Raw genomic sequence first — 26,624 nt, 5'->3', positions numbered from 1 at the left:
CCTCTTCTGAGATCAAGGCCCCACCATATGAGCTTCTGATATTTGCTGCCACAACTTAAATCTCTTTTCTGCTTTCCTCCATGATTTCCTGTCTTTTGAAACTATCCTGTGACTCATTTCCTCCCAATTTCCCTTCATTTTCAGATGTTCTAAAGCCTTCACTGGCTGTAGTCCACAGCTGCTCAAATCCCTATCCCATGCCACTTAACCTCTCCTCTGAAATCCTGTCCTCTTGCAGGCTTAGGCCCTCATAAATTTTCCCCATATCTTTTGTACAACCACCCTCAAATAAATAGTTGAAATAGATTTGCAAGTGGAGTACATGTGATCATTTGACAGTAGCTATGGGCAGCCATCCTCACGTGTGTGGAAAATGAACTCGACTGAAACTGCTAGAGTTTCATGGACTGGACAAACATCAGTAACAGAAGGAAATTATTAGCCCAGTGGTTCTCAAATGGTGTCTATGAGTGCCAAGTAGTATAAGCAATGGGATCTGAGTGCTATCTCCTCATATATGAGGGTCACTGACTTTAAAAATGAAAAGCAAAAAACAACAACAACAAAAAAACAACTATAAAATGAAAAGCAAAGATAGGTATGTAGAACTATATTTAAATCACGGGCTTTTCTTTACCAATAAATGTCTGTAACAGCTAAAGTTCTCAGATCCAGGTTATATAATGAACTATTCCAAGTAGTATGAAAAGCTGGCACTTGCGCAGGCGCTGTACGACGAATGAGAGTATTCAAACATTAGTAAGTATATTAAAAAACAAAAACAAAAAACACGAACTCATTGCTCACTAAAAAGATGGTAATTAAAACCACCAGAAAGCAGAAAAGCAAGCAACTGGAATTCTCACAGCTCAGGAAAACACAAAAGTTATATCCATTTTCTAAAACCATTAGTGTTTACTAAGTGTTTTATTATCTGCTAAACATACACAGGCCAGAGCTGAATGTGCACATGTGCACATTCTATGGTACGACAGCCCAGTCATAGGAACTTTGTGAAATCAGTTCACTCTGAGCATTGACCTGGTTTTTGAGATGTAAATCTTTATGAAATGTGATGAATTCTCTCAAATCTTTGTACTTCCCTTAAATACACACACACACACACACACACTCACACACACACACACACACACACATACACACACACACACACTCACACACATATATAGAGACTGAGAAACCCTGTCTCAAAAAACAAAACAAACAAAAAACTAGCACACAGGTACACACCTCTACCATTTATGCTGACCAAAGTCCACTCAGCCCTCATGACTCTGAGGTAAATCATATCACTCCATAATTGGCTTAAAGAGGCAGGGTAACCTGCCAGAGAACACACCCTTAAATCAAGAGAAGAGACTGAAACATGACCCCAGGCAGTTTCCTTACTCTTTCCATTCTGTCAGAACTCCTCTTCAACTGGTTACCTTCTGTGTGGCTTATTGCTCTCATGGCTGTGACAAAACACCTGATGAAAGTGGGAAGGACTTTTATCCCACACTTTGAGCCATAGAGTCTACCACAGTGGGGAAATCATGGTGACAGGCACTTGAGGGTGACAGGAGTGTGCGTCTGGGATGCACCACCTCCTCATATCTTGAAGGAACAGAAAATGGAGACTGGAGGGGAAGTAGGGCTGTGCTGTAAACCTCCAGGGCCTGCTTCTACTAACTCACTTCCTTCAGAAAAAAACAAAAACAAAACAAACAAAACAAACAAACAAGAACAAAGAAAAACCAACAACGGTATCTCCTAAAGCTGTAACAACTTTTCAAGACAGTGCCACCACCTGGTTTACATGTTCAAACACATAAACACTTCACACCCAAACCGCTGGAACTCACAGCAGTACTGTTATCTACATGAGATTTGTGGGACACCAAGACAGTTAGCATTCCAGTGTGGATTCCTTTGCCAGCAATCCCCTAGGAGGACCACGGAGGAATGCCTCATCACATCCTGGTCCTGAACAACGAGCTCCCTGGCCACCGTTAGCCCCATCTCCAAAGAGAGGCATCTGGATGCTCCAAGTTCTAGTACATTCCAAAGGGCTCCAGGTTGCTTTCAGTTCCTTATAAGCCCAATTCTTCCCTTTGGGAGCTAATCCTAGGTGGACTTATTTCGAGCAAGGCAACTGTAATCATCTCCGTGAACAGCATATGTTTCTAATTACCACCAGGCACAATATTGATTTTGCATAGCCTTTATAGCATCACATTAAATTTGTTGCGAGCTTTATTTGATCTCGGCACTAAACTCTGCCCATGCGTCCACAACCCGTCTTCGTAACTCGTTGCTTGTGGAATATGGCCAATTGCTAACAATTTACACAAAATCAAAGGGAACACTGGCCAGAAGTGCCGGGCTATTAGCTCATACCCTAAATTAATTCTGAGTGTGCAGCTGATGAAAAGAAACCACTACAAAGCTAAAAGGCCCCAAAGAAGTTGAGATTTCCTAAGCCAAATATCAAGAGGGAGCCATTAGAACATTTATGGATTGTGCAGTAATTTTCAACCTCTAAAGCTAAAGCTATTAGCTTAAATTAAATAATTTCTGTCTTGACCGAAGTGCTCAAGAAAAAAAAAATAACATTAGGATTGCCTAAATATATCTAAACCTTGCAAACTTGATTTTTATATTGGGAAAGGAAGCAAATGTACTTTCATATCCTAATGGCTCAATTCAAGGCAGGAGCTTTTAGTAATAGTTAAGGTTTCTTTTTTTTGTTTTTTTGTTCTGGTTTTTGTTGTTGTTGTTGTTGTTGTTCTGTTTTTGGAGACAAGGTTTCTCTGTATAGCCTTGGGTCTCCTAGACTCACTTTGTTTTTGTTTTTGTTTTTTTATTTTTGTTTTTTTTACTTCCTAGACTCACTTTGTAGACCAGGCTAACCTCGAACTCACAGTGATCCACCTGCCTCTGCATCTCAAGTGCTGGGATTAAAGGAGTGAGCCACCACACCCAGCCCCAATAGCTAAGGTTTCTTAAACTCTTAGTTGGACTTGATTGTGTTTTTACATATATTATCTCATTTAACATTCTCACAAGCCATAAGTAAATGTAACTCCCCCATTTCGTGATGGGGGAAGGTAATATGGGGAATGATTAAGTAAGCTGCAAAATGCTCCACCGTCATTTAGGACCCAACTCTTGACTCCTTTGTGTTCCATAGTTCTCCCTACACACACACACACCATAAAAGTTACCATTTTTTATTAAGAAAACCTTTATTGGGGCTAGAGAGATGGCTCAGTGGTTAAGAGCACTGGCTGCTCCTTCAAAGGACCCACATTCAATTCCCAGCACTCAGGATGGCAGCTCACAACTGTCTGTAACTCCTGTTCCAGGGGATCTGACACTCTCATACAGACATACGTGCAGGCAAAACACTAATACACATAAAATAAAAATAAAAAGAGAGAAACCCCACTTATGTGAAGCATGGGTTTATCCATTCATTCATAAAGTAAGCCCCGCAGTCCTATTACATACTCGGTACTGTTCTGTTGCCCAGGCATGATTTCACACTGTCTTTCCCGCAACTCTGATAGCACTATCATTACCTGTTTCTCAGACACCTTACCCGAGACTGGGAGGACTGAGAAGGTACCATGCCCCCAGTCCACAGAGTTAACAAGCAACAGAGAGGGTGTTTTCATCGTTAACTTTGGGACCCCTCAGGAAAGGGCAATATTGATACATCAGCGGACTGAGTCACACATGCTGAGCTGCCACGTGTTTGATGTAGTGAGACTGGAGGACGAAGCTGGATTAGGGCCCAGTGGGCCTGCTTACTGAAATGAGTAAGGGATTTGAATTTCCCAAGAGGTAGTGAGAGAACAAGACTGGTTACTGGTATAAAGGCAAAGGGCATAGAGGGGAATCCTCAGAGCACAGCCAAGTGGAACTTGGGAGAGAATAAACCCCAAGAGATGACGAAGCTGTTTGCTTTGGTGCATACGTGTACACACAATAAATACACAACCTCCACTTTCCCAGAGCTCGCCAGAGCACTGTGAGTGGAGTTTGCCCAGCCTGTGAGGAGGTCCTCTTACAGCAAGTACTGCCTGACCCTGGATCTGGGTTGTCACCAGGCAAAATAAGAGGCTACTCTCGTGGGCACTGGAGCTATGCCTTAGCCACCATCTCTCTCATCTTGGACCTCTCATTCCAAGTTTTATAAGTAATTCACAAGGAATTATTTCAATGACCTCATACTAACCACATTTTTCCACTGAGTTACGCAGTTCAGTACCAGGTACTTTAAAAGCACAAGCAAAGACTTATTACTAGTTATTTGAGACTGAACTTCTTTTATACTGCTTGCTATGAAGGTTATTTCTCCTTATTTTAACACATTCAATGCCTACTACAACCAGGCAAAGCAACTGCTAGCATCACCTCATTTTCAGTGGAAGACAGACTGAAGCAGAGAGAAGGTGCATGACTGGTCAAAACCACACCGGTGCTGAAAAAAGCTCAGCTGGCTTTAAACTTGGGACATAGGGCTCCAGAGCCCCAAATCCAGACTTTACACTAAGCTGTGTCATGCAGGAGATCTGTTATGGCAGGAACTGCAAAGCACTTTATCCCCTCTCCAGTTCTAACTTGACAGTATCTACACTGTTTAATTCTTCCTCAAAGCAGATGCGACTGGCAAGGCACATAAGGTCAGTGATGCTATTCAGGCTGCAGCTTAGCTGTTGCTGGACTGTGATTTTGAGGTAGGGGTGTGTGTGTGTGTGTGTGTGTGTGTGTGTGTGTGTGTGTGTGTGTGTGTGTGTGTGTGTGTGTGTGTTCATACAGGAAAAGACCTTGGTGATAAATCCACATTATATAGTCCCCAGTCCCTCACTAGGTTCCTTCACCTGAATAGGCTCAACTGCTATTGACTTACCTGGTGATTCAGGACAAACTATTTAGAGGCACAGCAGAGAATATACATGTCTGGGTGTGGTGGCACATGCCTTTAAATCCCAACACTCGGGAAGGCAGGAGGGGGGCAGTCAGAGGCAGGCACAACTCTGTGAGTTCGAGGCCAGCCTGATCTACGAAGAGAGTTCCAGGACAGCCAGGGCTATTACACAGAGAAACCCTTCACTAGGTTTCCCACTTTGGTCTTGAACTCCTGGTCCTCAAGGCCTCCCCTCTTTCCCTTCCTGCTCCTCTTTCTCCTCCTCCACTTTATTTTATTCTTAATATTCTGACTTGGTTTAAGGTATTAATCCAGGGTCTTGTACATTCAAGTTAAAATGTCTCCCTCCAGGCCCAGTAAACCACATAAATACCTTGGCTGATATCTACTTTACTTTTTCTTGTCCCAAATAAGACTTGCTTATCGCAAGTGGAACTCAAGGAAGTTCCTTGACTAGGGAACAGTGAGATCCATCACTTATCCTGCAACTTACAGTCTGGTGTGGCTGCAGGCAGAGAGAGAGAGAGCTTTTCTATTAGAAGAACCATTAGCTTTTAGAACCATTTTGCAATGACATTAAGCCATTTAGTTAGCAGCCGCATGGGGAATAAACACTGACAGGGGAGGGGAGGGAGAGTCTGAGAACACAGCTGCACAGCTGCACCTGGACTGGCCTCTGGAACCCTCAGGGACCCATCTGCCAGCAGAACAGTGCCTCATAGATGCCCAGGAAGGGCTGTTGCATGATGCCATGGAAGGACAGCTACCATATTGAACACTGAAGACAGACAAGGTTCATGTTGTCCTGCTCTGGCTGAGAACCATAGACTTGGTGCTTCCTTAAGAAAGGGAGTCAGGGTCTAGGCCCCTATCACCCGTCCTGCTAAAGCAGTGAACATAAGCAGTAAATGTACTTGAGCATCTGCAGTGGACCAGACACCGACCCTCCTACTGGGACACACTTCACGAGAGTGAGGTGGCCACTGATGCTATTCCTGTTTCCGTAGGTGTGGGGATGGAGGTGCATAGGAGATTAAGTAGGTGTGGGGTTCACATTTGTACTGAAGGGTAAAGGCAGGACTTGAATGTAGGATGATCCTGTCTCAGGAGCCCATGATCTTAGCCATCCCCTGTCCTGTCTCCCAGTGGAATGGCAAAGAAGGGCAGGGCCAGCAGGTTCTACAGCACTCCAGCTGACTCAGACCACAGCAGTGACGTTTCCAATTAGGGGCTTAGATGAAAACACATCTGCTGCATGGGATGCAGAGAACACACCAAGGATGCGCTTGGCAGATGGGTGTGATACTCTGAGCACTCCTCTTCTCTCACTCACACGATGCTGTCTTTTCCTCTATTCTCATTTCTCCTTCCCAAAGTCATAATAAAGGTCATTCCAGTGGCTTATGATGTACACAGGAACAATTATTTTAAGTTATCCCATCCTTGGCTTCAGTGTGTGTGTGTAGGGGATATATATTAAAGTTTCTAGAAAATGGTATTCAGTGAAAAGTTTCTCTCTAGATTTGGGGGAAGGGAATACATTGCATAAATTTCTCAAAGAACAAATAAAAAAAAGAAGTAGTTTTTAAGATAAATTTCTCCCATTTAGGTTCTTACCCACCTTATTGCCGTCCTTAATCTCTGTTAGTATTTGCTATCACCACTACTCTTTTGCTGTGAAGAAACACACAAGGTCAACTCTTATAAAAGGAAGTATTTAACTGGGGGCTTGCTTACAGTTTCAGAGGCTTAGGCCATTGTCATCATGGGAGAAATCAGACAGGCATGTTGCAGAGCAGACGCTGAGAGGTACATCCTGACCTCCAGTCAGAGAGGACAGGAAGAAGTAGAGAGAGGGAGGGAAGGAGGCAGAGCTGGCTTGGGCTTTTGAAACCTCAAAGCCTACCCCCAGAGACACACTTAGTCCAGCAAGATCGCACCTCCTATTCCTTCTAGTCCTTGTAAAGAGTTCCACTCCCTAGACACTAAGCATTCAAATATATGAGTCAGCCTATGTGGAGCCTTTCTGGTTCAAACCACCCCAGCACTGTCCTGTACTTCTTTTCTGATTTTATTGTATGTATAACTGTCAAAGTGTGGAGTCCTCCCTCCTTCTTGCCCACTCTCACAGCATTTTTTAATATGAATAATCTGGGCAAACATATTCCTTCTCCTTATATAGCTGATAGCATTCTATTTTATGGTGTGCTATATACTTTATTTAATCTGCCCCTTATTAATAAACAGAGAGTATTTCTAATCTAATTTCTAATCTTTTGCTGCACTTAAGTTGTATTTTAATTTTATGTCTGTTCTTCAGTTGGCTTGAACACAAAGAGAGGAAATGATATGCCATTTGTAGAGGAATGTTAATTCAGAACATGGCTGTTCTGGCAAGAGATCGTATCCAAAGATCTTCTAGGGCTGTGTGATCAGGCTGGAATACAAACATGCCTTTAATCCAGGGTACAGAGGTAAACAGATCTAAATTCAAGGCCAGCCTGGTATAGAGCAAGTATCAGGTAAAGAAAGGCTTAGGTTTAGGCATGGTGGTACTTTCATTTAATCACAAATGAAAGTAAAGTTAGTTTGTAGAAGGAAGTCTGAAAGTGATGTCTAATTGAGTGGCAGAAAAGGTGATGAATCACAGACATGACAGAATAGGGTATGCCCAACTCTCACAGGAAGAGAAAGGAAAGGGAAGCTTCTTAAGAGGCAGTTTTACAGAGAGAAGAGGGAGGCAGTTTTACCAGGACATAATACAGAGATGCATTGCGGAGAAAGAACTCAGGTGAAGATAAAGTGAGCCAGAAAATGAGAAGAAGCTGGAATATCAGAGCAGATTTCTGAGTTAGTTTGACGCCAAACTGAACAATTCTGGGCTGAGAGAAGCCAGATTAAATAAGTCAGCTGGGAGAAGAGTTTGAGCCAGCCAGCCCAGAGATCAGAAAGAACAAGTAAGGGTGAGCTTATTAAGCAGTAAGTCTCAGAGACTGAAAACATTCTAAGCCTAGGTTAGATTGTATGGAAGCTTCTAGCTTCCAGGACTAGGCCTAAGTTAACAGAAGAAGGCAGTAAGCCTCCCAGACAACCACTGAGCCTGGAGAATATAAATTGTTTTTACAGTCATCCCAGAATTTCAACACTATGTTCCACTAAATATTGTAATAGATGAAAAAATAAAACACAATCAAAAGTCTCACTGTAAAAATATCTTATTAAACCATGGGAAACTGGTATGTCTACTCATTCTACCACAGACCTAATTTCTACTTGTAACAGAAGCTAGAAACAGGCTAAACTAAGTCGTCTCTCTGGGTGTATTATATCTCAGAACCATTTTTAAAGTAGCAGACCTCTTCAACTTTTCATTGTATTTTCAGTAAATTCATTAAGGTAGCTCACAATTTAACCTAGCACAGCTTAACGGCTCAAGACAAGGCAAGGAGGCCTTCCCTTCTTAGGTTCCCTAGTTGAGAGCTAAATAGCAAGCTCTCTACTAAAATATTTAGTCCCCAACTCCAGTCCCACTCCAACAGAGGTATTTCCCTAAGGTGAGGGGGGATGACACACCAGTGCCAGCTTTGCATGGCCCTTTTCTCCTACCGCTTCAAGGTGGGGTTTTTTGTTTTTGTTTTTGTTTTGTTTTGTAGGCATAAGGTTATTGTGTAATTCAAAGTCTGATTTTTGTACCACCCACATCTGGTTGCAATCCTTGTTCTGAGAATCTCCTGTCTCAATGTTCTATAAACATTAGCCCCCAATTGTCCCCTGATCTATCAATAAAGCAGGTCACAACCAATCACTGAGCAGGGGAGAAATTAGGGCTGGACTTCCTGCCAGCCATGGGAGGATGAATTAGAGGAGGAAGTAGGGGATTCAGAGGTCCAGAAGAGACCAGGAGATTCAGTTGGAACAGAGAATGCCATAAAGTGCAAGTATCTCTGGGATTTATGCTAGGAGGAAGCCAGACTAGCTTAGTGGGTTAAGAAAAGATTAAAACTGCCCAGTTGTTGTGCCATGAAGCTTGATAAACAAGCAATATAATAGAGCATTATTATTTTAACCCTAGCTTAGATAAGAGAGAAACAAACACAATTTTATAAAAATAACTTTAACAGCTCTTACTAGAAAGACCTATGCTGCTAAGCATCCACACATTGCATGAGTCTAACACTAAGCCACAAATTAGGAAATGCCCCTGACTTAGTCTGATGTATTTGCCTTTCCTAAATTTAGTAACTGTTCTCAGCTCTCCTCTGTCCTTTTCTAACTGTAAGTGATGCTACATGTTCAGTAATTTATGCCACCATTTGCACCACCTCATCCAATGACTGAACAAAGTTGATATAAATAACTCAGCTTCCATGCCCCCAGGTTAAAATAACCCAAGAAACACATTTTAAACTGTTTATGCCTGTTTCAAATGTGCACATGATAACATGTCAGTTCCTGGCTTTTCCTGCCTATTGTTTTTTCTATCATTTTCAAAACAACTGCTAGTATCAAACAACTTTTCTTCAAGGTCTTCTTGGTACCTGAAGCAGTCTTAAGAAATAGAACTTCAAGACAGGAGTCTTGAGGTTGTAACTTTGCCTGCCAGGTGTTGCTGGTATCAAGTGAGATATTTCTGATTCCCCAAGAACTAGAACTCTATTTCGTAGTGTATTGGGATGAAGTACAAGTGGAAGGAAGTACGTGTAGTATTTATCAATAAAGAAAAAAGAAAGAGGGTATAAGGTCTGTAAACTTTGGGGGTCAATTACTGACTGAGGGATATAGATGTAACAAAGGGTGCATGTGTGTGTGTGTGTGTGTGTGTGTGTGTGTGTGTGTGTGTAGGGGGGATGGCAGATTCAAGCCATCCAGCTATCAACTTAAGTTAATTACGTAAAGTCAGAGGTCCCTATAGAAACATATAAAGAGATTCTCAGTTCCTATAGCCAAAGGGAAGGTTGTGCTGGTATCAAACTGCACAAACAGTAAAGAAGTAAAGCATGATAAACACAGAAACAGTAAATCATTGGGGCTAACATAAAAGTCCCTGATATGGAAGGAATATTAGGTCCTACAGTGCATTTATGGAAAGGGTTTTAGTGGCACAGTTGGTACTGCAGTCAGAGAGTTCATAGAATCTTAGGTTGTATTAACCAAGTCGCCTGACTTGTCATGGATTGCTGCATATCATTGCCTTGTCAAAGGACTCACTGCACAGCCAAGGAAATGTTACAATCGCCATAAGATCTACTGCCTCCCCCTTAAACCACCTCACACAAAACTTGTTTGTCTAATGTCAGATTAAAACAACTTATATGCTGTCTCATAAAGGCACAGGTGAGATGCCAATTTCGGGGTGACCTCTTGTGGAGTCAGGATACACTCCATGAAAATGTGGTATCTTTTGAACCAGTAGTCATTATCTGGTGCTCTGTCCCCATTCACTAAACTACAAGGATTCAAAGACCATGACATTTAAATACAACTAACTCCTCTTGGTATGACTTCAGTGACCAACCTACTTATAGACTTTGGGCTTCTCATGTGCCCAAATTTAATGTCCGCTGATTCTTGGTGGGGAGATTGGGAGAAGAATAAACCTTTACCATAGAAACAGTAAGAGTTACACCCAACCTAAAACTGCTAGTAAACCAGCAGGCAAAGAAAGGATTTATTTTATAGATGTTGATAATTGATCTGGGTATCAAAACACAATAAAGTCAGAAAAGTACTTGAGCATGTTTTAATGTATCTGAGCCCAATAATAACTGTATGTGGCTAATTGCCACACACCTAAATCTTGACCAAGCCATAGTAACTAGTCAAATCCCTTGGAGATGTAAGCCTGGGATATCTCACTGATTAAAAACCCTATGACAACTTGTGACTAGTGTGAGGAATAGTAGGAAGAAAGAAGAAGAGATGATGATATAGTTGACATACAGGTATAGACATGTAGATAATATAGTTGGTTCCACCTCTAAAGAGCAATCTCCATTCACCAAGGTCACTGTGCTTAGGTGTGTGGAAGGCACACCTAGAGAATTAATGTCCTCAGAAGCATTCTCAACCATTAACTGAGACATATTCACATTTTACTTCTTCCTGAGTGCTTGCTTCACAGTGGCTCCTAATAACACCACCTTTATGGGCCAGTTTTCCTTGCCATCTCAATTTCCTGCTTTGATAATAGGGTTTCCCTTACCTTACAAATAGATTCTTTGTGCCTTGTGTGGGCTAGACATGTAGGAGTTTTGTAAAGATGTATGGCCAACTTATGATCAAAGCGTAAAGCTTTGTCATTAACAAGTGATTTCCCTTAGTGTGTTGGAGGAGAGATAAACCTGTTTTTGTTATGATCCCAAGTGTGGGATGGATAAGGGCCTTGTGAGAGAACAGGTGATGTTAACCCACTAGAAGGCAAACCACCTCGTGAGGGAGCTTGATTGTTGCCAGCTGAAAAGATTCATGAACGGACTCTGGGAAGAAATATATAAATGAGCCAGAAATGAGAGAGGGGGCCTTTGGAGATTTGGGATAGTTTTGGCTGTTCATCACTCCACTTCAGGATAGTTTTGGCTGTTCATCACTCTACTTCAAGACGCTCCTAGAGAGATCGGCTCGAGGGAAGGCTTCGGGGCTCCTGCTGAGGTTCTGGGTTCTGGTTACTCCAGGTTCCAGCAGAAGAAATCCTGCTGATTACGCAAGGAGAATCGTTCCTCGGAACTGATATCCTTATGGTTTTGTTATTGTATTCTTTAATCCTCTTTTCCTATTGTTTTGGTTAGTCAGGTTATAAGTGATGTACACTCAGTTAATAGTTCATAATAAAATATATTTGTTAAGAAAATTGAGCCTAGCTGGGCAGTGGTGATGCACGCCTTTAATCCCAGCACTCGGTAGGCAGAGGCAGGTGGATCGCTGTGAGTTCGAGGCCAGCCTGGTCTACAAAGTGAGTCCAGGAGACAGCCGAAGCTACACAGAGAAACCCTGTCTCAAAAAACTTAAAAAAAAAGAAAGAAAGAAAATTGAGCCTACAGTGTGTGCTGTCTAAGACTTGCTTCAGTCGAAGAGTAGCTTCGGTACAATGTCCAGACTGTGTCAAACCACTCAAGGATGTTCTTCTGAGATGACTTTCAGATCTGGGTGTACATATCTAGCTTTGCTCAAATACTGACACTGAGGCAAAGGGCCACCACACAACTCAAAGACAACAGTGGATGGTTGAAGAGATACGTTGATGTTTGCAAGACTATAGAAATGACGATATGAGGATAGCTGAATTGTTGGGTGTAATTGAGTATTCTTATCCTTATGAGCATAATCACACACACACACACACACACACACACACACACACACACGAGTGTATAACTACATATTTCCAATAACAATAAGTACTAGAGCTCTAAAGGGAAGAATGGAACATTTTCTCCACTGTTGCCACTACCTACATTTGCCAAGTACCTTCACTGTTATCAGCTTTTTTCAAAGTTGGCTGCTGAGAACCCTAAGGATGTTGAGTAAGAACCTGGCAGGTTCAGCCAACAGTGAAAGACTTGGTACTAAATGGTGATTATTTATATTGTATTCAACAATCAAATTTATATGTTAACTTTGTTTGAAAAGAACATCCCATTCACTGAAAGCACAGTTTGGAACCTAGTGATAGACCTTATTGTTTTTATTCTTTTTTTTTCCCGGATTTTTGAGACAGGGTTTCTCTGTGTAGCCTTGGCTGTCCTGGACTCACTTTGTAGACCAAGCTGGCCTTGAACTCACAGTGATCTGCCTGCCTCTGCCTCCGAAGTGCTGGGATTAAAGGCAAGCGCCACCACATCCACCTTCGTTTTTATTCTTATAGCCACTTCCAACCTGCAGATGAAGATGGTGAGGTCAACGAGATTGAACTACTTACCCAGAGGCACAGACTAGACAAGAGCCACAGTGGCATGCAACTGTGGTCCAACCCCATGCCACACCCATCACTCTTTCCTCTACATTCGCCTGCATGTGAGAGGAGATGATGAAATGTGTGGTTTAGCAATTTCTTGGTCGTGAAGTTTGTTTGGGTGACAAGGGGTCACAGAACAGTTTGTAAAAAGTTTAGAGTTTGCGCTGTTTCAGGGAACTCACCCAGATACCTCCAGTTCATTCCTGTGATGAGATCTACCTAAGGCTGCTATCCAAGGAGCTGCTTGAATGGGACATGTCCTCCCAGCTTGCTCTCTATGGCCACACACTTGAGCAATGCCCCCAAATCAGTCTGCTACTGCTCCAATGATGTTATGAGAAAGAAAAAACTTGTGGTCTAAGAAAACCCTTGGGCTGGAGAGATGGCTTAATGGATCGAATGTTTGCTGTGCAAGCTTAAGGACCAGAGTTTGGATCCCCAGAGCCCATGTGAAAATGGCAGCATGTATCCGCAATCTCAGTTTCTCTACAGCAAGATAGAAAGTAAGACCGGCCGGGTGTGGTGGCACATGCCTTTAATCTCGGCACTTGGGAGGAAGAGGCAGGTGTATCCCTGTGAGTTTGGAGCCAGCCAGGTCTACAAAGTGAGTCCAGGACAGCCAAGGCTAACACAGAGATCCCTGTCTCAGAGAAAAAAAAAAGTGAGACCGGAGAAGCCTTAGAACCTCCCAGGCCAGCTAGCACGGCATACCATGAACCTGCCTCAAACACAGGTGGAAGGTGGCGATTAACATCAAAAGTTGTCCTCTGACTTCCACAAATGTGGCATGGTATTTTTACCCAAAATCTCTATTACATACACACACACACACACACATACACAAGGAAGAAGAGGAATAAGGAGAAGGAGGAGAAAGAGGAAGAGAAGGAGAAGGAAGAAGAGGAGGAAAAGGAAGAAGAAGAAGAAGAAGAAGAAGAAGAAGAAGAAGAAGAAGAAGAAGAAGAAGAAGAAGAAGAACACTATAGGTGGGATGGAGCAATCTCCTACACATTCGGCTCAGTTTCTTGGCAGGTATAGGAACACAAGGCCAACCAAACTGTAGAAGCATTATTTAGCCTCTACTACCCTACCATTTACTAGCACATCTTGTTGGCAAGGCAAGTCTGAGGACACATCCAAGCTCCAGACTGCCCCTCAGTGGAGAACCTGAATGAAGATTTGCTGATTGACGACCTCTCTCCCGTGCCAGGTGAGTATGGGCTTCTCTGAGAGAAAGTGGCATGTGCCTTTGCTGAATCCTTCAAACCATAAATTCTCCCAGTTTTCAAAATCAAGCCTGCAAGCTTTCACAGGCCTATCACCTTGCCTGTGATCCCCAAGGGCCTAGAGATCCCCAAGAAGGAAGTATCCAGCTGATGCTGGCATAGTTAAAAGGCAGCCACTTGTTCCTAAGATGAACCCAAACCAAGTCTTCAACACCCTGCCTCATAAAGATGCCAATCTCGGGCAAAATAGGAGTGGGGGATGTGGGTATTTCAAGCTCTGCCTTCAAGGCATTGGCTTTCTCAGCATCACAGCCTGAAAGAATAACTTCACAGAGTGGGGATTTACTTTAGCTTTTCATTGCAGCCCCCATAGTCACTTGTATGCATGCACTTGGACACCTCACCGTAGGCAGAAGTCAGCTCATTGAGCATGTTAACCACACTTAAGGGGAGGCCCTATGCTGAACAGTAGATGACCAACACATAATGAACTCAATTGTATTCTGTACGTTTTGTCTCATATTGATTTTGTGGGCATTTTTGTTTTGTTTTGTTTTATTGGTCTTTTGCTTGTACATTGTGCTTTCTGGTTTTCTTTTTATGGTGTACGTGAGTTTCTTGTGGGTTTTTTCTTTATTCGTGTCTTATTCTGATTTATTTGTTTTTGTTTGATTGATTTTTTTTCAAAACAGGGTTTCTTTGTATAGCCTCAGCTGTCCTGGACTCACTTTGTAGACCAGGCTGGCCTCAAATTCATAGAGATCCACCTGCCTCTGACTTCCGAGTGGTGGGATTACAGACGAGAACCACTGTGCCTGGCTTGTTTGTTTGTTTATTGTTTTCAAACAGAGAGAAGTAGAAAAGATCTGGGAGGAGCTGGGGAAGGGAAAACTGTAATCAGAATATGTTGTGTTTCAATTAAAAACATATTTTACAAAAATAGTATGGCAGCCAGGTGGTGGTGGCGTATGCCTTTAATCCTAGCACTCAGGAGGCAGAGGCAGGCAGATCACTGTGAGTTCGAGGCCAGTCTGGTCTACAAAGCGAGTCTAGGACAGTCAAGGCTACACAGAGAAACCCAGTCTTGAAAACCAAAAAAAAAAAAAAAAAAAAAGACTATGGATTAATACAGTTGTAGGAAGGAAGGAAGGAAGAAGGAAAAAAAAAAAGACTTTTGTTCATCGTGCTTGACTTCTAGTTAAAGACTTCCACAGCCACTTGCTATGTGGGTATTCCAGCTAGTCACCTAACTCCCGTCACTCTACTTCTGCACTAGCATCTGTGCCACAGAACTGCTGTGAGGGGCAGATGGCATTGCAGAGGAAGTCTCTGTGACCTCACAGGGTCTGGCAGCTATGTAGGATGCATTGCCACATGGCATGATATTTATTACAGGAAATTTGGAAACTTTCAAGTAAGAAAATACGGGCAGGAGACAGAGGCTGCTTTTCCCCTATTCTTAGTTTGTCACCCTCTAGCAGCTGGTTTTAGAACTCATATACAAGGGACTTTTCCCATTGGGAAGGGCCCCTATCTCTTAGGTTGCAGAAAAGAGGGTTCCTACACTAACCTCTACCAAGCCTGCCATCTGTGGGGGCCCCAGGAGGAAGATGGATTGAGCGCTTTTAATTTAAAGCATTACGCAGTTTGTACATGTTCCTTTTTTATATGAAAAACAAAAACAAAAAACACAAGAATGTACAGAGAAATTCCAAAGTTCCATTGCCCAAAGGAACCACCGTGAACACCGGTGTGTTTTCCCAACAGTTTTTGGTACTGTCTGCTTTTGAGAAGAAAAAGGAAACTGACAAACAGGTTCCCACTGGTACCTCCTATCCTGCTTTTGAAGAAGAAACTGGTGAAGCTCTTCACGGAAGGGTGGAGCAACTTTGTACAACCGTTGAATAGAATAGTGCACTGCCCTGTGGATAAGCAATTCTGCTTGGAGGCAGGAGGAGAAATAAGGACAAAGTATAATTCCAAGTATTTATGAAAAGGCCACAATGAAATCAGTTGCTTTTATGCTAACTTACTAAAACTAACTTTAACATATGTTTGTGAGGACTCTATACCCTGGAAACAGCAAATACATCAGTATGTACACACAATTTACAGACTGCCAGGGACCATTTTGTATACCTTATGTCTGTTCTTCAAAGAATGCTTAAAGCAACATTTTAAAAAATGTTTGTTGCTATATAATTCACATGGTGCCTTGGTCTGTTTGGATTATATAACCATCACTATCAACTGAGTGGCTACTACACACGGTAACTTATTTCTTATAGTTCTGGATGCTAAGGTGGCAGATCAAAGCTCTGATCCAGGGTCTTGGAGGACTCATTTTCCAGTTCATGGATGGTGCCCACTTGTGCCTCCAAGTGTTAAAGGAGACACTGCACCATCTGGGCCTTTTCTATGAAGGCACTAGTCACACGCTTAACGGCCTGATCATCACCTAAGACCATCATCCTGTCAACGAGTTCCAACATATGAATTGGTGGAAGATGAAAGCTTGGAGTTCAGAGCTTGGCACTGAGTATAACATTACTTACGGTAGCTAGCATGCTGCTCAATGTCTGAAGCATATTCTCAAATGTGGCCGATTTTAAACATCTTTATCACTACAGAAAAGAAACCTACTAACCTCAAGCAGTCGTTCCCTCCTTCCTTCCTTGTCAATGGCTTACCCAACTTCTTTGTTTTCTTCTCTTAGAAATTTCATAGATGAGTGTGTGTGTGTGTGTGTGTGTGTGTGTGTGTGTGTGCGCGCGCGCGTACATATATGTATATATATAATGTTGTTGTTGTTGTTGTTGTTGTTTCGGACTCCTTTCTTTCGCTGAGCATATTTCCAAGGATTGTATGCATTGTAGTAGTGATCAATACTTAATCTCTCTTTAATGCAGAGTAATATTCCAGTTTATAGATATACCAATTTTATATCTATCCCCTTATTTGTTGATGATACTTAACTCGCATCTATCTTTGGCATGCTATAAGTAAAACTGCTACGAATATTTTTGTGAGGACATCTACTTTCATTTCTCTTGTGAACAGACCTAGGAGGGGACAATGGCTGGATTACATTACAGTATGTGTTTTCTCTCTTGAGGAGCGTTCAGACTGTCTTCCAAGGTGGCAGCAGCAGTTTACACTGTGCCCAGGCAGGGTGCAAATTTTCTCAGTTGTCTTTCTACCCTCACCAACATTTCTTATCTGTTTGATTAATTTATTGTGGCCACCCCTGTGGCTGGGTGGGCAGTGCTGTCTCCATGGGAGTTTGAAGTGGGCTTCCCTGGTATCTATAGAAAGAAGCATCACTTCACTAGTGCAATTCTGCTGAAGAGGAGTGGAAGTCACAGAGAAGCTACCTAATTCTTCCCACACTAACACTTGGACTACAGACTTACATGTTCAACACCGTGTGGGAAAGAAAGTACGTGTACATGTGTATGTGTGTCTATTAGTGCGTCTGCCACATGCGTGCCGTCAGAGGCCAGAAGGTAGCGGTGGAGCACCTGGAGCTGGAGCTGTGGGAAGTCCTGGGCTGTCTGAAGCTTGTGCTGGGAACCAACTCCAGGTCCTCTAGGAAAACAGCAAACAGTCTTAACCATGGAGCCATCTCTCAGCCTTGCTTGTGAAAACTAATGACACCTCCATATGCTTGTCTGCAGGGCTTATCAAAAGATATGGAAGGTCTCACGGAATGAGCTTCAAGACTCGTTGCTCGTGAAAAGCCAGTCACGGCACCACACAGGGAGCACAAATGTGTTTGTCTTGTGAATTTATGGGTCAGAAAGCAGTGTGCCAAACTGTCACATATTGCCTAGAAGAGGCTGGAGAGGTGATTTGGTAGAAAAGAGTGCACACTGACCGTCCAGAGGGTTTCGTTCCCAACATGCACATCAGGCAGCTCATGAACACCTGGAACTTAGTGCCAGGGGAGCTGATGCCCTCTTTGGTCCACCATGGGCACAGACACACATTTGGCATACATTCACACAGAGAGAGAGAGAGAGAGAGAGAGAGAGACAGACAGACAGACAGACAGACAGACAGACAGACAGACAGACAGAGACACACACAAGAGGCACAGAGAGATACATGGAGAGAAATAAAAATAGAATCTTAAAAATAAGCTATAGGGGGGCTGGAGAGATGGATGGCTTGACAGTTAAGAGCACTGTCTGCTCTTCCATAGGTCATGAGTTCAATTCCCAGCAACCACAAGTTGGCTCATAAAAATAAGCTGTAGGAGAGCAAAGCCTTTTTGTGGATGCCTGTATCACCAATCCTTCATGCATAGCATAACATGAAATAGCAGCTGAACAAATATTTGCTGTTTAATGAACAGTCTCTTCTGAGAGAGGCATGGTGAGAGGGGACTGCACAGAGGAGCTGCTTTTTATTCTGCATATCTGTGTCCTCTATGCACAAAATTGCACAGTGTTTGATATATATATATATGTGTGTGTGTGTGTGTGTGTGTGTGTGTGTGTGTGTGTGTATGTGTGTGTGTGTGTGTGTGTGTGTGTGTGTGTGTGTATGATTTTTGGCCTTTAAAAAATGTTAAAGGGAGACCTTCAGAAACCATTGATGTGAAACAGAAAAGTGGCCTCAGTGGCTTGAGAGGTGTTACTGACGCTTCTGGCCTACAGGGTTCTGCAATACAAATGGGTGTGACTCACTCTCGATGGAGCTCTATCTCTGAAGGCTGATCGTTTTCCATGGAAGGATCCTGCCCTCTGGAGCCACCACCTAATCAATAAACCACTCTTCCAGGAAGCAGGAATCCAATGTTGATATCCTAGCACCGAATCTTGTTTTCATGCCCGAGAAGATCCTACAAATCAATAAGCATTAGAAGACATGGCCATGTTCTTTTCTTTCTATTGTTTTTCAATATCTGCTTAATTTCTCATCCCAGTTAAGCATTCTGAAGAGACCCACGGATCAAGGGCTTCTGGCGAGCACACACAGGTGTATGATCATGTCAGCCAAGGCTAAGGCTACGCTTGCTAGGTCGAGAAACTATTAGAGAAGGGACCAGGAACGGTGCTTTGACTGAATTGCCAATCAACTGTGGGTACAGGGGTGACCTACATATTCCAGCAGCTGCAGATCACAGGACTCAAGCAGTGCAAATGACAAGCTGCAGCGAAAAATAACAGTTAGCAGAGGCCAGAACAAGAGGAATGTGAGTTGGCTGTACTACAACCCACCCCGTACAGTGGAAAAGGGCACGAAGGGTCTGCTAGCGCTTTCTTAACTTTTTAATGAATTGAACATCTCCATGCTCCCTTATTCTGTCCCATTTCTCAGGCTAGTGCAATGCAATCTCAGCTTTTCAGTGGGGGAACAAAATGCCCTCTTCCTTGACTTCCCCCTCCCCCAAAAAATTACTTTTCTGTCACAAATATCTTTTGATATTGGTCCCCCTCCTCTTTGTCTCCATCTCCGCTGTTGCTGCTCTAGTTCAGGACTCCACTGCCAGCTTTCTGGACCTACACAGCTGTTCCCCAAAAAGGTTTCTTGCCTGAACTTGTTGGCCAAGTCCCCACACAGAAAGCTGAGTGGACTTGAGCAGCACTGTGCTGGGGCAGCCAGGAAAGCATAAGCCTTGAAGTCAGGCTGCCTAGGTTGGAATTCTGTGTCCCTCAGATCTGTGGTAACCTTGGCAGGATACTGGACCCTTCTGAGCTTGGTTTGCTTACATCTAAAAGAGGCATGCTAATGTGCACATAGCTGGTAAGGGTGCAGCAAAGACTAAGTGAAGTAACATAGTTTGAGTGTTTGGAACAGGAGCTACTGGAACTTATAGCCCCATATCTATGAGCTGGCCTCTTTTAGAAACACATCTCCTTATTTACAGTGTGCTGAGAAGAAAGTCCAAATCACTTCCTCTAACACACACACATACACACACACACACACACACACACACACACACGCACACGCACACGCACACGCATACACACGCACGCACGCATACACACGCACGCTCCTACAAGCCCTGTGGGACCCAGTCTTCCTGCCTGTCACTCTTCAGTGGCTCCGCCCTGCTTCCCATTCCACATTCACACTGAATGTCTGTTTGTTACTGTAGGAAGATGGACCACCAAGGCCTGAAGGTGCTGTTGCTTTTGCCTGGAACATTCTCTCAGTTTTTCCACATTCCTGATCCACAGCTACCTGTCCCTCAAGTCTTAGGTGATATTTTCTTTGAGATATTTATGTCACTTATGTCAATCAGTGCTCCCGCAGAAACGTCCTTTCCCATCTATGTCCTTGACACCTTGAGATTGAAGTTTTCAGTGTGAAACCTAATCTTCTGTTTTCTCTCCATCTCTCTCTATAAATATTATTTCTCTTTAAATTACCGACATCACAGATTTCCCTTATCAGTTTTCCAACCTGCATCCTCCAAAAGACAAAAGTGAAAGGTTATCCTCCCAGCTAAAAGGAAATATTAGTACCATACTTTAAAATGACTGAACGTTTAGGATCACTTAATACCTTCCCTCAATTATTCTCCAACTTCCTATTAAATCTCCTGTGTTACTTTTCCTGTGTGCTGTGTCAGCTCTGAGAGGCATGGATGCATCTTACGTAGCATGCCCAGCACTCAGCTCCGTTTACATTTGCTGAAGGAGTAAGTTCCATACCTCGGATTGCCCAACTAGGAAGGGTCTTTTCTTTATTCCACTCACACATACACATATGTGCCCATGTGCACATGCACACACACACACACACACACACACACACACACACACACACACAAATACCTCCACACATACATTCACAGATGCAGGTGGGAGCACTTCATGGGAGCACCTCAGCTAAAGCATGTGCTTTCCATAGTTCAAATCAGAAACTCTGGAGGTTTCTATATCCCTTCCTCAGCTGAGCCCATTGGTACCCACACTCTGTCAGCCTCTTTGGCTTCATTTCTGCCTCTCACACCCTTCGCTCACTTCCCACAGGCTTGACCTCTCACTTTTCAGTGTGTCCCTACTTTGCCTCAGACTGCCCTTCCCGAAAGGGAAATCCACAGCTTTTTAAATTTTGTTTTTCGCTTGAGGCCATCTGTGTTTACATCTGATGCAGCCTCAAGTATTAACGTGGTGGCTTCATGTTCTCCCTGTCTCCTCTCATAAGCCCTGCTGCCCCCTCACCTGATGCCTGTCCCTAAGACTCAAAAGCAGGCACACTATGTTCCTCTGTGCCTCCAGTCTTATCACCTGAGATGTGCCTCATTCTGTGCTACCATTCCCCTGAAAGCCCACAGGGGACCTCTAAGCCACTCTGTCCTTTCCTGCTGAGGCTTCACAAAAGCCTCTGACATGGTCAGAGCTAAACAACTGCTGGACAGGCAAGCAGAAAACGTAGTCTCTCCTTCCTCCTTCTTCCTGCAGCCCCAGCCTGTCTAGGTCCTATTGTTTGGATCTCAACTTCACCCCAGCCAACCCTGCCCCCACAAGATAACCTCCTGGGCATAAGGTCTCCAAAAGTCTGCCAGAGCCACTCACGGTCTTTCTTTTCTGGGTGGGCAGGGCCAATAACAGTCCTGCTCTTTTTATTTGTAAAAAGATGGAATTTTTATTTGTTTGTTTTTTTAAAGTATCATCTTTCAGTAAAGAGATTTTATAAGTAAAGAGTTCTTCTAAGAAACAGTGCCCTCTGTCTCCACTAGGTCTGAGTAAATGTCATCGCTTTAATGTGCTTCTACAAAGAGACATTCCACTCCCATTCCTTATCCTACCTTTTAATTCCCACTGTGAGAAGGGGAAGAGGATTTTTTCAAAAATCAAAGACATCTCCTTGGAACAAGAAATTTAGCACACTGTACCAAAGGATGCTCCTGATGCACCTGTCACACCTGTCACCAGCCCACATCACGGGCAGTAGTGACCTTTACCTTTAAATGTTCAGCAAAGGAGGACATTTATTCAGTGCACACCTAACAGTGACAGAAAAAAAAAAAAAGCTTACAGAATCCTAGATGCTGACGGTCCAGAGAAGGGTGGATGGATATGAGCTAAATCTGGACTCTTCACTTCCCTCCTCCACTTAGCAGAACACTCCATCTTGGGTGAATTCTTTAACCTTTCCTAGCTCCAGGTGCGTCTCCCATCTGTGGATAATAATATCCTAGGGTTCTCCGTGAAAGCAAAATGAGGTGTTGTTTGGGTAGCAGGATGTAAGAGCTATTTTAATCTCAGTTTGAACTGAATAGCCTGCACTTTCCAAAGCAAGCTGTGGTGCCAGGGTGCAGAAGGAAGGACAGCGGCAGCTTGAAATGTGTTTCCTCTTTCTATCACCACCTCCAGCACACAGGGCATGCGGGACAAGGGAAACTTCTGGGAGTGAACAGGAGGGGTTCGGGAGAAGGCAATGACCGCGTCTTCAGCTCCAACCATTCACTCTTTGCCCCCAAAGAGTGGCTTCAGAGGAACACAGATGTTACTGAGCCAAGATGTTAGTGAGGGCCTAGGTCCGCATCATGCTTCAGAAACCCAAAGTAAGCAAACCAGAGTAAAGGCAACCAGCTGGGATAATGGGATGGGGGGGAGGGGGCTGGGCTAGCCAGAGTAGACTGATATTATTTTCCATAAGTCTGAAATGTGCCATAGGTAACTTGTGGGCTCTGTAGTTCCTTGTTTGCCTGGTTTGGTTTTGTTTGTCTGTTTGAGACAGGGCATCACGCTGTAGCCCAGGCTGGCCTTCACTTCACAGCAGTAATTTTTCCCGACCCTCTCAAGTCCTTTGAGCACAGTAGAAACTCTTCTACACAAAGACGCTGGTAATACCTGTCATGTGATTAATGTGTGTCTTCTGGATTTACAAGCAGAAGCCCCTGCCCTCAGTACCTCAGGCTATGGCTGTATATGAAAACAGGAATTCTAAGAGCTGATTGTGAGCAACCACCTGGTAGCTCACAACCATCTCTAATGAGATCTGGTGCCCTCTTCTGGCCTGCTGACTCACATGCAGGCAGAATACTGTATAAACAATAAATAAATCAATCTTTTAAAAAAGTTGATTATGCTAAATTACAAGGTCCCTAGTGTAGATCAATGGTTCTCAAGCTTCTTAATGTTGTGAACCTTTAATATAGTTCATCATGTTGTGGTGGCCCCAGCCATAAAAATTTTCATTGCTACTTTATAAGTGTAGTTTTGCTACTCTGTGAGTTGTAATATAAATATCTTTGCTCTTCAATGGTTTTAGGCAATGCCTGTGAAAGGGTCATTTGGCCCCCAAGGGGATCATGACTCAAGGATTGAGAACTGCCAGTGTAGATACTACATCAGTGTACATCAGGAATGTGCACACATGGATGAAAAACAACAGGAGAAATATAGCAGGAAGGCAGGTATCTGCAAGGCAGAGAGAAGGGTCTTGGTGCAGCAGTCTATTGCTTGGACTCAAATGGTTATGTTTCTCCAGGGAACCCCAACTAAAACATCTCTTCTCTTTGCTTTCCAGCTACAGTGAGGTGAACAAATTTCTTCCACCATGTGATTTTGCCATGAGGAACTCCATGAAAGTAAGAGCCAAGATGAAACTTTGTTCCTTAAAAGTTGATTACTTCAAGTATTTTGCCAAAGTGATAGAAAATTAACTAACACAGCATAGTATGAGCCTAGTAGAAACTTCAGTGGCTTTTCTGCTTCCTCCCTGCCCTCACAGGAGTCAGAAAAAAACAAAACAGGCCTCATGGGAGGCAGTGGGGAGGCCTCCATGCAGGTGGTGTTAGACGTCTGGCATCCCCCACTGGACTGGGCAGATCTGGTTTTAAATTGACCCAATGTTAAAGCTGTGAGTAACTGGAAAACTTGGTTCTTGAAGGTTATCCAGGAGAATTATAGATTTGCTTTAACTTTTATCCTAAGACAAGAGTGAGGCCCAGGCTGGAGAGATGGCTCAGAGATTAAGAACCTACTCTTCCAAAGGTCGTGAGTTCAATTCCCAGCAACCACATTATGGCTCCCAACCATCTGTAATGAGATCCAGTGCCCTCTTCTGGCACGCAGACCAGAACACTGTGTACGTAATAAATAAATCTTTATTTTAAAAAAGTGAGGCCCTACATAAAATAGAGAGAGTGCTAGGCAGAAATACAGTTGGCTTACTGAATATTCTCCTCAAGTCCTGTCTGTTTAATATTTAAGAGAAGTCATTGTCTTATGTGTACAGCTCCTCAGTCCGTCTCCAGCCACGCGAGAGGTGCCACTCACTGGGTCGTCATTACCATGCCAGTCTCCCTCCCTGTCACCATTGGGAATCCCATCTTCCTCAGGCAAAGCAAAGCTGAAGACAGCAGGCCAACCGTGTAACAGCTGCTCATTCCTCCAGCTGACATGTTGAGTGCAGACATGGACTAAAAGCCACTCTCTAAACACACAAGTTCATAGAGGGACACCAACTCCCAGCCAGGAGGGAAGCTGAGCCAGCCTCAGATTCACACAATGCTCCAATGAGAACCCAGTTCCAATCTGGCGTCCTCATTTAATGTGACCCTGGGTGAAAGATGTCACTTCTCTGTGACTCTTTATCTATTAAATAGGGGCGATAGGGCATCCACTTGCCTTTAGGTTATCATCTAGAATAGATAAAAGAAACAGACACAAAACTATTCAAGACAATATCTAACCAGGGCAAAGGGCGCTTGACCTCACGACCTCTCAGCGTGAAACTCTGTGATGATCTCAGTTGGTGGCAACCACGAGGAGCCCCTGGGAAAGAACAGATCCTAAAACCAGACTTCTAGGATCTGAATCATGGAAAACCAGGAAACACTGCTGTTTCAGTGTCCGCTGCTGTTGCTATTAACACCGGGAAATAATACAGTAATGTCTATATATATATATATATACAGTATACACAGTAGGGGATTAATAGTCACAGCTGCTGTTTAGAAGCAGTTACCTCGATAAACCTCTATGTCCCTGAAGATTCTGGCCCCTCAGAGGTCTCAGAGGCGTCACCCATCCATCACTGCCTTTTCTACTGTTGGCAGGAGACCTCTGTGGTCTTCCCAGATACGAAGACTTCTTGTTTACCACATGAGGCTTGGGGGTCCCCCCCACCCCCGGGCCTTCTTTTGGGGCATTTGTTTCAATTTGGAGAGAATGTTGCCATTGGATGCCATGCAACATAGCAAAACGTCCTTACACATAAAATGAAATGAATACATCTTTAAAAATGCTTTTGAATGTATAGCTGTTCTTTGTTATCAGCAGAGGATTGGATTCAGGACCCCTGGGGACAGCAGAATCTGAGAATGTACTAGGCCCTTATTCTTAAAATGATACAGCCTTTTCCAATAAGCTATGCATGCCTTCCCATATGCTTTAAGTCATCACTAGATTACCACCACTGTCTTTTACAACATAAACATTCTGTAACTATTTATTATTCCGTGTTGTTCAGAAAATAAGGAAAAGGAGAAATGTATGTGTATGCTCAGGATAGATGAACTTTAAATGATATATTTTATCCAACACTGGTTACATTCTCAGATGTGAAAGCCACAGCTATAACAAGCGGGCTCTGCTTCCCTGTTGGGAAGCTGGCATACTTGACCATAGCTGCTTTTCCTGGTGTGTGAGCAGGACATGTCTCTCAAGGAAATAGGGTGTCTCTGACCCAGAGTCCCATCCTTCTTGGACTATACCCTCAGCCAGTGCCTGTAGTGTCTCGCCCTAGGCCCTCCACCTCTTTCCAGGTTACCGAGCTCCTTCCTCCTTCCTCCAGCGTGGTTCCTACCTTGCACAGGAGAGGTGAGGCATCCTGTCCTTCCAGCCTCTTGCAGTGATGACATCTTGACAGTCCTCTCTGGGCCTCACTCACCACTCACTGACCCTGAAGCCTGATGGAAAAGTAAACAGAATCTGAAAAGCTGCCCCCTACCAGCAGGAAATCATTGTTTCGCCAACCCCCGGCCTGATAAACAAGTGTAACGTTGGAGAAAGGAGGATACAGTGCTATTCAAGGCTACTGTCACAGCCACTGCTCTGTGTGTATGACAGAAACAAAGGGGGCCTGTGTACAAACACAGGGACAATGCCGTTGTGTTGCCGGCCGCTTCTCTGTTACTCCGGGAGAGAGCGGATGAGAAATGAGGCCGTGGCCAAATATGGGGCACCCGAGTTCGTGTGAAAGTCAGATCCCACTCTCCACTCAACTGTCCATTGGCTAGATCCCGGGAGGGGTTCGAAGTTTACTGCACGTATTGTCCTTGACTGGTGCCATAGTTTGAGCAGGACCTGGTGGCACTCAGAGAAAGGATAGCAGGCTACCAAGAAGAGACTTGATACTCTATGAGCATATACAGGGGGAGGTGGTCCCTCTCAGTCACAGTCATAGGGGAGGGGAGTAAGGGGGAAATGGGAGGGACAGAGGAATGGGAGGTATGGGATAACAATTTAGATGTAATATGAATAAATTAATAAAATATATTAAAAAATAAAATAAAATAAAAACCAGACTATTTTAAAAG

General features: G+C 43.6%; 1 protein-coding gene across 4 annotated transcripts in view; it reads right to left on the bottom strand.

The window, feature by feature from the left end:
* Positions 1-26,011, bottom strand: part of PRR5L (proline rich 5 like) — a 174,144-nt gene extending 148,133 nt beyond the window's left edge. For 2 of the 4 annotated variants that reach the window (XM_084775938.1, XM_084775941.1), the window contains exons 1-2: positions 25,892-26,011; positions 18,805-18,959 (exon numbers count right to left, since the gene is read on the bottom strand). The gene's annotated coding sequence lies outside the window, so the exon portion shown is untranslated. The remainder of the gene's footprint in view (positions 1-18,804; positions 18,960-25,891) is intronic. The other 2 variants (XM_084775940.1, XM_084775939.1) reach the window with 2 other exon arrangements.
* Positions 26,012-26,624: the final 613 nt, after the last annotated feature.

This window comes from Acomys minous, assembly GCF_964271855.1.
Source record: "Acomys minous genome assembly, chromosome: 3".
NCBI lineage: Eukaryota > Metazoa > Chordata > Mammalia > Rodentia > Muridae > Acomys > Acomys minous.
The sequence above is the reverse complement of the archived record's forward strand: the minus strand, read 5'-3'. Positions and strand labels throughout refer to the sequence as shown.